General features: G+C 37.8%; 1 protein-coding gene across 1 annotated transcript in view; it reads right to left on the bottom strand.

Annotated features, from left to right (window-relative positions):
- Positions 1–12,806, bottom strand: part of CSMD3 (CUB and Sushi multiple domains 3) — a 1,012,063-nt gene extending 999,257 nt beyond the window's left edge. Inside the window, exon 1 of the mRNA XM_083827432.1 lies at positions 12,462–12,806. The gene's annotated coding sequence lies outside the window, so the exon portion shown is untranslated. The remainder of the gene's footprint in view (positions 1–12,461) is intronic.
- Positions 12,807–13,190: the final 384 nt, after the last annotated feature.

Genomic DNA, 13,190 nt, shown 5'->3' with positions numbered 1-13,190 from the left:
CATATTAAATGTCAGCATGTGACAAAATTTTTCATTGCCTTCCTTCTTTTTTTCTTCCCTTTTTCTTCCTTTATTCTCTACTAAAATATTAATGACTAGCATAAAAATATTCTTATTTTATATGACTGAAACAAAAGCCATCTTCAATGTACAATATTTTTTTTAACTTTATTTTAAAACTGCACTATTAATGGAAGAAATCTTCCAACCATGTGATTAGTGTAAATCAACAAATGATTCACCAAATCCTTCTCTTCTTAAGGGAAGGAAAAAGTATTGAAACTTTCAATAAAGGTAAAGTTCCCTATAGCTTTATCAGATAGTTTGTGATTCTATGGTTCAAGACAATCATAGAATCATAGAATCATTAATGTTGAAAAAGTCCTCCAATATCATCTGGTCCAACCATCTAGCTTCTTATTTTTAGTAGGGTGATGGTTGGACCAGATGATCACAGTATCACAGAGTTGTAGGGGTTGGAAGGGACCTCAAGAGATCATCGGGTTCAACACCCCTGCCAAAGCAGGTTCCCTAGAGCAGGTTGCCCAGGTAAGCGTCCAGACAGGTCTTGAATATCTCCAGAGAAGGAGACTCCACAACTTCCCTGGGGAGCCTGTTCCAGTGGTCTGTCATCCTTACTGTGAAGAAATTCTTTCACATGTTGGTGTGGAACTTCCTGTGCTCCATTTTGTGGCCATTGCCCCTTGTCCTATCCCCACAAACCACTGAAAAGAGGTTGTCCAAATCCCTCCGTCTCCCACAGAGACCCAGGTCTCTCAGTCCTTCCTCATAGGGATCTTGATCTCCTTTGATCTTGAAGGTCTTTTTCCAACCTTGATGATTCTATGATTCTATGATCTCCCTACCACCACTATCACCCACTAAACCATGTCCCTATGTACCAAGTCCAACCTTTCTTAAACACCCATATGGACGGTGACTGCACCACCTCCCTGAGCAATCTGTTCCAATGTCTGACTACTCTTTCTGAGAAGAAATGTTTTCTAATTCCTAACCTAAACCTCCTCCAGTGCAATTTGAGGCCTTTCCCTCTAGTCCTATTGCTAATTACCTGCAAGAAGAGGCTGACCCCCAGCTCCCCACAACTTCCTTTCCGGTAGTTGTAGAGAGCAATAAGGTCTCCCCTGAGTCTCCTCTTCTCCAGACTAAACAACCCCAGCTCCCTCAGCCACTCCTCACAGGACTTGTGTTCCAGATCCTTCACCAGCTTCATAGCCCTTATCTGGACATGCTCCAAGGCCTCCATGTCTTTCTTGAAATGAGGGGCCCAAAGCTGAACACAGTACTCAAGGTGCGGCCTCACCAGAGCTGAGTACAGGGGGACAATCACCTCCCTGGTCCTTCTGGCTACACAATTCCTGATACAAGCCAGGATGCCATTGGCCTTCTTGGCCAGCTGGGCACACTGCCAGCTCAAGTTCAGGTAAGTGTCAACCAACACCCCCATATCCTTTTCCTCTGCACAGCTTTCCAGCCACTCTGCCCCAAGCCAGTGGTGTTGCATGGGGTTGTTGTGACCAAAACGCAGGACCCAGCACTTAGCCATGTTGAATCTCATCCCATTGGCCTCTGTCCATTGATCCAACCTCAGAAGGAAGACTGTGTCAAAGGCTTTGGTGAAGTCTAAGTACACTACGTCAACAGCCTTTCCCTCATCCACCAGGTGGGTTACCTGGTCATAGAAGGAGAGGAGGTTGATTAGGCAGGACTTGCCTTTCATAAAGTCATGCTGACTGGGCCTGATCCCCTGGTTGTCCCACCTATGTTGTGTGAATGCTTTCAAGATGACCTGCTGCATCACCTTTTCTGGCACTGAAGTCAGGCTGCTAGGCCTGCAGTTCCCCACGTCCTCCTTACGACCCTTCTTATAGATGAGCTTCACAGTAATAAGTCTCCAGTTATCTGGGGCCTCTCCAGTTGACCGTGACCACTGATAGATGATGGAAAGCAGTTCAGCAATCACATTGCCGACTCCCTCAGCACCCTCAGGTGCAATCTGTCAGGGCCCATAGATTTGTGGCTGTCTAGCTTGCCTACATAAACTCTAACTCAGTCCTCTTCAACTGGGGAAAGTCTTTCTCTCTCCAGGTTTTCTCTCTTGTTTCCAGGCTCAGTAGTGTGTGGGGGCTCGCCTGAGCAGTGAAGACTGAAGCAAAGAGGCATTCAGTAACTCCACCTTCTCTGTATGCACCTTCACCAAGGCACCTATCTCATTTAGCAGCGCACCCACATTTTCCTTCATCTTTCTTTTGCTGCTGATGTATTTGAAGAAGTCTTTCTTGCTATCCTTGATGTCTCTTGCTAAATTTAATTCTAGCTGGCCCTTGGCCTTCCTCATTGCACCCCTTCATTCTCAGTCAATATTTCTGTATTCCACCCAACTGGTCTTTCCCTTCTTCCACATCATGTATGCTTTCTACTTAAGTTTTCCCAAGAGCTCTTTGCCCATCCACACAGGTCACCTGCCCCCCTTGACTGAGTTCTTTCTTGTGGAGATGCACTGATCCTGAACTTGGTGGAAGTGGTGCTTGAATATTATGCACAACATAAAAAAAATGGACAACAAAACACGATTACTAAGTAAAATGAAATATATATTTTTGTTGGTCCTTTCTCCATGACTGTGAATCTCTAGATTGCAAATAACACTCGTTCCCATAAAATCTTAAACATGGCATACTACTCTTTCTTCTGTGACTATGTTTGCAGTTGTCAGTCTGAAGTCTAATTTAAGTTCCCAAAATATCCTCCTAGGTACATTTATAAAAATGTTGTCATGAGATTACCCCTGGCAAAATACAAGGTACTCCTGTCAGCTGTGAAAATCACACCATTTTTTTTCACATCCTTTATAGAGCTGATGTGCTATATCAGGGAAGATAATGCTAACTTTACACTGTGTTTTGTCACATGACAAGAAGTTTGCAAAAAGATATTTTTAAAGCTATAATCAGATGTTACAGATAATAACATCTGATTGTCCGGTGTTCAGCCTTATCTGAAGTGAATCTAAAGTATAGAAATATACTATCTAAAGAAGTATAGAAATATAAGTGTACACTATACATCTGAATTTTTTTTATTTCTTGGGAGCTTAGAGAAAGATTATTTTTTAAGCATTTATGCCCATGTACTGCGTATTTGCTCTACACACAACAGTTTAGGCAACTACAACATGGAAAAATACAGTAATAAACCTAGGAAGTAAACCTCAATGTAACTGGGAAAGTCAAGTATGTTAGTAAGTTCCTCATTTTTTTCAGAAAAAAATCCAAAATATTGTTTTTACAATATTGTTTTTATTGTTTTTACACCCACCCGTATGTGCACACAATTATGTGCACACACACAGAGGCCACATTCATACACATGCCAGGATTCAAGCTTTTCATAGCATCCAAAGGTGTTCTGTCTGGCCAATCCAGATATCTTGATGCCAGAGGAAGACTTTCAGCATTGTCTAAACAAGCTTTGATTGCTGATGGTTGTACTCTAAGGTCTTTCCCTCACAAATGTTGCAACTCCAAACACTGAAAATTCTCATGCTTTTTATACTTATTTTCCATCTGAGTTCTTTGTTTCTAAATCCTTTTTGTAATTCCCAGGTTACTGTTTAAGCAGCCCGACAGTCACTTTATTCTATGACTCAAAAAGTTTCAGGCAAAGTTTCTGTCAATTTTGTATGTTCCTTTCACATCGACTGTTTACATTCACGTACCTATTTTAACAACTGCTGTTAGCCAAGTCAAGGGTGGGCAGTGCAAATATTCCACAGTACTGACTGACATTAAATGTAAGAAATTACTTTGATGTACCTTGCAGAGAATAGAGACTGAAACCTTAAGGATTCATTTATGTTCAAAATCAACTAGAGATTAATTTAAAAATTGTAATATTCAACGGACTAATTCTAGAAACTTAAAAAACAAATGCCACTACTACTTCGGATTTATTATTAAAGATCAACTCCTGGAAATCTGAATCATCACAAAGAATCAAATTTTGCTTTAAAAGTAATTTATCCTAAATCTAAACTGCCTCAAAAGTTCATATACACAATTTAATCACCCATATACTGGAAAAGAATGCTTCGAGTTCAATCATCAGAGATTATATTAAAAACCAAACCAAACCAAATCAAAAAAAAATTCATAAATCAGGTGTTCATACTGCTTGTGAATGAATACAAGGGAAATGATCAAAATTTTTGTTTGTTCACAGATTTTACTGAAAATAATAAAACTCTTCCAACCCCATAGAAAATTATTGGTGTAGAGATCTTAAAGATGAATCATCAAGCACAAAGATAAAGTTTTTATTCCTCCTGACATACACCACTAGCAATAATTTAGGACAGCCCTGAAGTCACACTTAAAAAATCTGTAAGCAGCTATATGAGAACCATTAACATACTACCATACCATGGTAGTATATTTGTTGACTTCTTTACTTTTTCTCCTTATATTTGGTTTCAAGTAACTTTCAGTCATTGAAATGAACTGTAAGAATATACTAATAAACTATATTGCATGTACAGTTGCAGTGTGTCTATAATAATAACTATTGTGTTTATTTATTTATTTAAAAAGAGGATGGTACTGAAAGTAGAATGAGGAATAGTAATTGTATAAAGAAACTTTGCTACTGCTTATATATACTAGCAGCTAGAAATTATACTAGGCATGCTACAATGACGTAGCTTTGTAAGAATGAAAACAGTTTTCATTTACAGATTTTGTAATCTAAGAGTGAGAGACATCATATAAATAAAATAAGTTAATAGATAGGCGCAAGTAGACACACACACACACACACACACACACACACAAAATATATATATACAAAATTACTTGCAGGTACTGTATTTTGAAGAAACATATGAAAAAAAAAAAGTAGAAAACAGTTTCAATTTTATTCCGAATGTTTGTGAAAATGTTTCTCAAAACACAAAGATGACAAAATGCACCTTAAAGGAAAAAAATACATATTTCAAAATTTGTACAAAATTTGATTTTTAAAATGTAAAATTCTAGAGTGATCTTTTTAAAGCAATACTTTATATACCTTTAAACAGAAACAAAAAGAAAAACAAACAAACAAAAAAAGGTGTTTCCAGAATTCAGCTCAACAAAGATACAAAGATTAAGTTAACAGTAAATTAAGGTTCAGTAAAATGTGGTGTCATGCTGAGATTTCTACGAAAAGTCCTATGATTGTGGCACTGTTCATTTATGTCTCTCAAAATCTCAATGCAATTTTCAGTTTTATGTAATGAAAGTTCTGTGGTATCTTAAAGGTCAGACTGAAATCCCTGCAGCAATATTAGTATAATAATCGCCAAATTGGTATTGGTATAATAATCGCCAAATTCTTTCTTTCTTATCTGTCTTGATGTATTTTAGTGATATTAATCACTTGTAGTGATTAAGTGGACAGTGATATAATGTAATAATAATAATAATAATAATAATAATAATAATAATAATAATAATAAACAAATGCAATTGATTCTTCTTTCCTTCAATTAAGCTTATGCAAGTTAAATCATTTACGTTTGTCACTTCCTTCAGGCTATCATAGAAAGTCAAATTGGTCAGGAAATGTAGTATATTCTAACTACTGTTGCCTTGAACACTATCACTTTATCATTCTGGCTTCAGACAATAAAGGATGATACGATACGCTGTAACTGACATAAGGAGTTTTCTGGTTGACAGCTAGTCCAAATGTCAGTTTAAATGATACATTTTCTCTTATATTGCAAACTGTAAAGCAGTTTCAGTTTCACAAGCAATGTGTTTTAGATTTGTGGCTTGCTAATGTTTGAAAAATATGCTTACAATGGTACAGTATGATGTATTGTGGTTTCAAATGCTATGTAACCTTAGTTAACCCTACGTGTTCTTCTATCATGTATGGCAACAAATCAGAAAACAAATCAGTGTCTCTGTAAGCTTCTTCTCTTTCACCTAATAAATTTATTCTTGCTATTATATCCTTCATAGCCTTCCATCCTACTCTACTTTTCTCTCACACATATTTCCCTTCTCCTCTTCTCTTCTACCTAAAAGTATACTACAGTTACTTTTAACTTTTTTTTTTTTTTTTCTATTCTATTTTGAAGTGTAAAGCAGACAGTTAATTTTGGTAACTGTGTGTAGGATAGTAACTATTGAGCACATTACTCAACACACTAATGTAAATTCATCTTATCATTTTTTTTACTTACAAGTATGTTTTTATCTTATCAAATTTTACTCACTCTGAGTTGTACAGCTGAACCTTTTAAAAGCACACTTTGAGAACTAATTCAGTATCCGAACACTTTCTATCACACATACCCAAGAAGTGAACCCAATATTTTAACTACTTTTTGGGGCCTGCACATTATATCTTGAGATTACTTTGTTTTGTCAACCCTGTGCTAGTTCCGATGGAAAATGTTTAATAGCATAAGGATCAGTATGTTCACAAGCCATAGACATGGTTTCAATAACTCGGTCTTACAAATCAGAATTTAGAATTAACTTTCATGTACATGGGCAACCTGCTGTAAGTGTCTCTGCTTGAGCAGGGGAGGCAGACCAGATGACCTCCAGAGGTCCCTTCCAATCTCAACCATTCTGTTATAACAGGGTTTCTGAACAAGTCTTACTTTCCCATGATGATAATACTGCCTTCTAAAGCCTCCATGCCCATGAAGCCCTCACAGAGAATAAGTGGAGGAGTTAGCTTTCCCAGTTAAAGTTTTATTTTTTTGTGTGTATGCACTCTAAGCTGTTGATAATATGCTGTCCAAGTAGACAGAAATTTAAGGTTGAGTGGATGTAAAGGAAATAAATCATAAATAGTTTAAGCTTCACACTGGAACAGACTTAGTGTCACTAATCATTTAGTTGAGAGGCATTAACTAACATTCAAGAGTTGAAGGAATAACCAATGCCAAGCACTGTATGTGTGCCAGACTCACTGATATCTATCCTGCAGCAGAAGGATTCTGGAGCAGAACTGCTAACAGAATCCTATGTTTATATGGTAGTTAAAAAGTTTAATTTTGGGTGCCTAACATTAAATTTATTTATGTGTTTTGTTTTTTTGAAGAATTAAAAATAAATAAATAAATAAATGCTACATTCATACAAAAACATGCTAGAGAAAGGAATTTTTTGAAAGAGGAAATACGTTCACTCTGAGCCTGCCCAGTTATAAGTGGCGATATTGCAATACTGAACACAGTTTCCTGACTCACAACTTCCCATCTGATTTTCAACCTTCCTGTTGCCCTGAAGAATGCTCTCCCTGGGACAACTTTTTGTTCTTACCTTTTCTTTTCATACATTTTTTTTTTCCTTTCATAAGCAAAGAGCTGCAATGAACATTCTTGTGCTGATAATACTAGTTGGGGAAAATTCTCTTACTCTCTGATTCTAATCTTTAACAGATGGCTCCTTTCTGGAGATGACAGTTTCCTCTTTGAAAATATGTTAACATTACAAAGCATCCTGTTGACCTCTCTGCTTAGTCTGAATGAGCACAGCTGACCTATTCATCAGTTCCAGTCTGCTACAAGTGATGTCAAGTATTACCTTCCTGCTGCAGAGTACATTCTTTTTCTTCTGAAATTGTAATTTTTTCAGAGCACATACCTAGTAGGTCCCTGTACAAATTACAGTCAATGAGAGTACTTACACGGACTTCGCTGAGGTCAGGATCTGCCTCCAGATAGGGGTGTGAGGGCTGGGAAGATAATATATGCCAGCCTGATTGCCATATTTTATTTTTGTGGATCTACATAAAAATGAGCAGATACTTGAAACTTTGCAGGATTTTTTATTATTATTATTACTTATTTGATAAATGAAATGTTTCTAAATGGTTGTGTTCAAAGTCTGTTCAGTGGTGGTTGTGATAAGACTTAGTGTAGAATGATGTAATGTTCATAGGTATAGTACTTATAATAGACTTTGTTCCGTGACACGCCTCGACTTTGTTTAAGCAGACGTCCTTTCTATAGAAGTCAGCCTCAAACATTAGCAATTGGTCATAGTAGTAAGCTGACTCTATAATTTCAATTCTTTAGCAATATAATTCCATCAGGCCCTGATACAGTTCTTATTCGAGGTCAAGAGCATTTCACCAGTGACTTTGCGCTTTCCTTCAAGATAGGGCTAAATGTCCCTTCTAGATTATAAGAAGTACTCTTTATTTGTTTAATATGCTGAGATATGGAGAAAAAATTGCTTTGCCAAAGAGAAGTCAGCCCTGGTGCTGGAAAACACTGACCTGCCACTCAGGATTCAAGAAACAAGGAGTGTTGAACCCGGCAGTGTTAGACACACCAAAGAGTTTTAGTTTATCTATTTATCTTTTTATCTTATCTATTTTATCTTTTAGTTTATCTATATATATTTGAATTAGAAGGGAAGTGAAGAAGTGTTTGCACATGTAGGCCTAGTGGGAAGCCCAAAGAGCTTATCTCAGACCAGGGTCTGTCTCAGAGGGAGCTCTCCCTCCAATGCTGACTTTCAACTGAGGGTGCATGAAAAACAGCAGCAAGCTAAAATATCCAACCCACAACTCTATTCACTGAAAGGGACAAATAATGTCACTGTTACTGTCTGGAATTCCTGTGTGCTCAGCTTAGCACAAATAAAGCTATGGTATCAGAGAATCACAGAATCAAATAATGGTTGAGTTTGGAGGGGACTTCTGGAGGTCCTCTGGTCCAAGCCCCTTGCTCAAGCAAAGTCTATAGTAGCTATGCCTCAGGTCACATGTCCACTAGCCCAATTTTCTTGACTCTGTCATCGGTCAGGAAAGATTCTTAGGAAAAAATTATAGCAGGGAAAATAGAGAGTGAGATGCAAGAAACACTGGAGTCCTAATTCCAGGTCCTACTCTCTCTCTCTCTCTCTATATATATATATAGGCACTGATGTGATATAGAGAATGTAAAATAAAACCTGTAGCATTAATGAAAGTTTAAGAAGACACTAAATGTCATTACTTGTACTGAACCACCTAGCATTCTCTAATATAAAAGGTCGTCTGTGATACATTCTCTGAGAAGTCTTCATACCTTCAGTTTTCCCCTAATATTCTTGGCTGAGAAGCCCCTGGAAATTCCATATGAATTTTGCTGAGATATAAATTGTTAAAAAGTACGTTCTCCCTGATCTTCTTTGCATGCATGAAAAAAATGTTAGCAGTTTGTTAAAACTGCAAGTAAGCACCTGAAGTTTGGACACATAAACATCAAGGAAAGAACAGGCACACTGTCCAAGAAAGTGCAGGACAAAAGAAAACTATAATGACTAGAGATCTACTGTCAGGAAGTCCAGTTCTTACAATGATTCACCAGCAGTTAGCGGTTATTTTCCCTTGTGTGTTGCAGAAGAACAAGCTCAAGACAACTGTACCCTACATCTTTTTCCCTGTTTCCTTCATTTTCATAAATAGCATTGTTATTTTGAACATGCGCATACTAATAATACTGTATGTGCCCATACAGCAAATAAATTTTAATTTCAAACTTACACAAGTTCAGTCTAATCTTGTAAGTTCCTGTTTTAATAAAATATACCTACAGGGAACTTCAGGCCTTCTGATTTCATCATCATCAGTCATCTGTCTTGTTGATTAAAAGAGTTTGTTATGCCTCTGTGTAAGAATGTTAAAGGATGGCACCATCAAATCAGGCCAAAGATTTAACCTTGCCTCCTTTTTCCAAGGGCACCATCAGATGTGTTTATTAGAAAATGTAAGAGGACAAATATATAGTGATACATGTCCCACTGTATCCTTTAACTGCTTGCAATAAGCAACCATCATGTTTAACAATCTTGATGAATCTTTTTCTCATGAATACCCTTTTGAATTCATTTATGTATTTGACACTCAAGACACTCTAAACCTATGAAGCTTATGTTATGTGAAAAAATGTTCCCTCTAAAATTTCTTCCTATAAATTTCACTGGATGTGTGTTGGTTCTTGAATTTTACGAAATAGTGATTGTTTCAAATTCATATTTTATGTAACCTGATTTTGCAGACCAGAATCACACCTCATCTGTTTTATCAGGCTATCCCATTTAATCTTAACTTAATCTTTCCTTATTCTGTATTTCCAGTTATCTGTCTTGCACTTCCCTTTGCCTTTTCCAGTTCCATTGTCTCTCTGTCCTTGAGTGACCTTGGAAGGTAGGTCCATGGTACCCTTAGGAGATGGAGTGACCCAAATCATATTTGATATTCAAGATGTTGATTCATCATGGGGTTATAAATGGAAAGAATGATTTGTTTGTTTGTTTGTTTGTTTTTCAATGTAGACAGCTGCAGAGCAGGACCCAGTTTTCTTCTCACGAGATCATCATTTTGTATCAAAATAAAGGAGGAGAATTTAAATACGTGGTAACTATAAAGGTATGCTCTAACAGTTTTTATCATATTTTGTTTCTTTAAAAGCAGAATTTCTTGTGAAATAGAGTTGAGGTCAGGAAATTAATGAGAAATGTAAAAACAGTCTAGTCTTTTTATTCACAAGCATAATGTATATCACAAACAAATTAACAGACACTAACCTGAATACATCCATTAAAAAATAAAAACAAAAACACACACACACACACAGACTGTCTGAGAAAGTTCCCCGTGGGGTCCATGGGTAAAAGGGAACAGCGTTCAGAAAAGCAGAGGTTCTTTGCTAGGAATATACAAACTAAAAAGAGTAAAATGCATCAGAGAAATAGAACTGATTTTTAGTTTCTGCAAATCCAGCTTCTGCAAACTTCCAGTAAATGCTTACCAAGTCTCTTTCTTCACTCAGAAAAACTTGAAGCAGGTTGCCCAGAGAAGTTTTGGTTGCCCCATCCCTAGACTTGTTCAAGACCATGTTGGAACAGTCCCTGGGCAACCTGTTCTAGTAGGTGGCATCCTTGCCCGTGGCAGGGGGTTTGGAACTAGATGATCCTTAAGGTCTCTTCCAACCCAAGCCATTCTATGATTCTATGATATGGTATGATTCTATTGTCTTTCAGATGTTTCTATTCTGTCTAGAAGTTCATGTATGTCTATGTAATGTTCATAAATATTATAAATAAAAATGTGTAACGTGAGCATGATATATTCATATGATACATGGGTACATAATATATTGCTTTATAATTATTTTATTTTTTATAATATTAACTCTATATTTGCATAAAGAGTGTATATGTGTTCATGTATAGCCACAACACACTCTTGGGCATTCTTCACTAGCACTTTAGATTTTCATGTAATGTTTTTCTCTGAATTTATGTGAAACACAGTGGTAAAATTAATTATCAATAAATTGGTTTTACCCTGTAATGTTGACTACGCGTTGGCAACTCTACTGCTTTCCAGCTGGTGGAAATCTCAGCTGGCAATATCCTTCCTGATTCAGCAAGTACTTTCTCTTCGGGTGTGCGGTGCCAAGATGGTGCTGACATTTGAGCTGTCTGTGCTTAGTGCAGGAGCAAAATGAGATTAGGAAAGATTTCACATAAGATTATAATGTTATGCCGGTGATGGATTTCACTGTTCCCAAGGAAAAAATAATCTCAGAAATCATGGATGAGTCAAAACAATCTAGCTTGACTAGAAGATCCTGGGATGAATTTTGGAAGATGGTAATTGCATGTTTTTATTATTTTTGTTTATGTTTATTTGGCTTTTATTCAGAATTCAGTCTTGATAGATGTGATAAACTCACTTTACCTTTCTGAGGGATTTTCATCCAGAACTTTCAAGAGAAAGAAAGAATGAAAGAAATGGGGAGGGAAGGGAAGGGAAGGGAAGGGAAGGGAAGGGAAGGGAAGGGAAGGGAAGGGAAGGGAAGGGAAGGGAAGGGAAGGGAAGGGAAGGGAAGGGAAGGGAAGGGAAGGGAAGGGAAGGGAAGGGAAGGGAAGGGAAGGGAAGGGAAGGGAAGGGAAGGGAAGGGAAGGGAAGGGAAGGGAAGGGAAGGGAAGGGAAGGGAAGGGAAGGGAAGGGAAGGGAAGGGAAGGGAAGGGAAGGGAAGGGAAGGGAAGGGAAGGGAAGGGAAGGGAAGGGAAGGGAAGGGAAGGGAAGGGAAGGGAAGGGAAGGGAAGGGAATAGTCAGTAGTTTACTGGACCTCTTATTTGTGAACACAGTTCATTTACAGTGAGAATAATTGTACATGTTGGATGCTATGAAACCATGTGTTGTGGTTTAACCCGGCTGGCAGCTAAACACCACACAGCCGTTCGCTCACCCTCCCCCCTCCCTCTCTGGGATGGGGGGAGAGAAACGGGAAAGTGAAGCCTGTGAGTTGAGATAAAGACGGTTTATTAAGACAGGAAAATAATAATAACAATAATAATAATAATAGTGATAATGGTAATAGTATTAACAATAATAATGTGTAAGAAAACAAGTGATGCACAATGCAATTGCTCACCACCCGCTGACCGATGCCCAGCCTATTCCCGAGCAGCCGGCCCCCCCACCCCGGCCAGCCACCCCTATATATTGTTTAGCATGACGTCAGATGGTATGGAATACCCCTTTGGCCAGTTTGGGTCAGCTGTCCTGGGTCTGTCCCCTCCCAGCTCCTGCTGCACCCCCAGCCTGCTCGCTGGCAGGACAGAGCAAGAAGCCGAAAAGTCCTTGGCCTGGTGTAAACACTGCTCTGCAACAATTAAAACATCAGCATGTTATCAGCGCTCTTCTCATCCTAATCCAAAACATAGCACCCTACCAGCTACTATGAGCTACTTAACTCTGTCCTAACTGGAACCAGGACACCATGATAAATACTATATTCTACTGTGAAATTCATTTGGTTTTGGAGATACTGATTGCATATTTGCTTGCTCCCTTGCCAAAAAGATTGCCATTAACATTGTAGTTTCTTTTGGAAAAGATTTTTTTTTTCTTTTTTCTTTTTTCTCTCTTACTCTGCCCTGTCCTAATCAAATCTGTGTTAAGACATAGACTTTACCATAAATGACCTAGAAAAAAAAGTGTTGTTTTTTTTTTTTTCAGAAAAGCTTTAATATTTATTTTCTTTTCTCCTTATCCTCATTCTGTTTCCCCTCTGATATGGAATTATGTGCTACTGTCACTACTGTCATTCTAGTTGCAAGCTCAGGAGAGCGATAGCAATATAACAGTGACAGGCTGAGAG

This window comes from Anser anser, assembly GCF_964211835.1.
Source record: "Anser anser genome assembly, chromosome: 2".
In the NCBI taxonomy this organism is placed as follows: domain Eukaryota; kingdom Metazoa; phylum Chordata; class Aves; order Anseriformes; family Anatidae; genus Anser; species Anser anser.
This window is presented reverse-complemented; position numbering and strand designations above follow the sequence as displayed.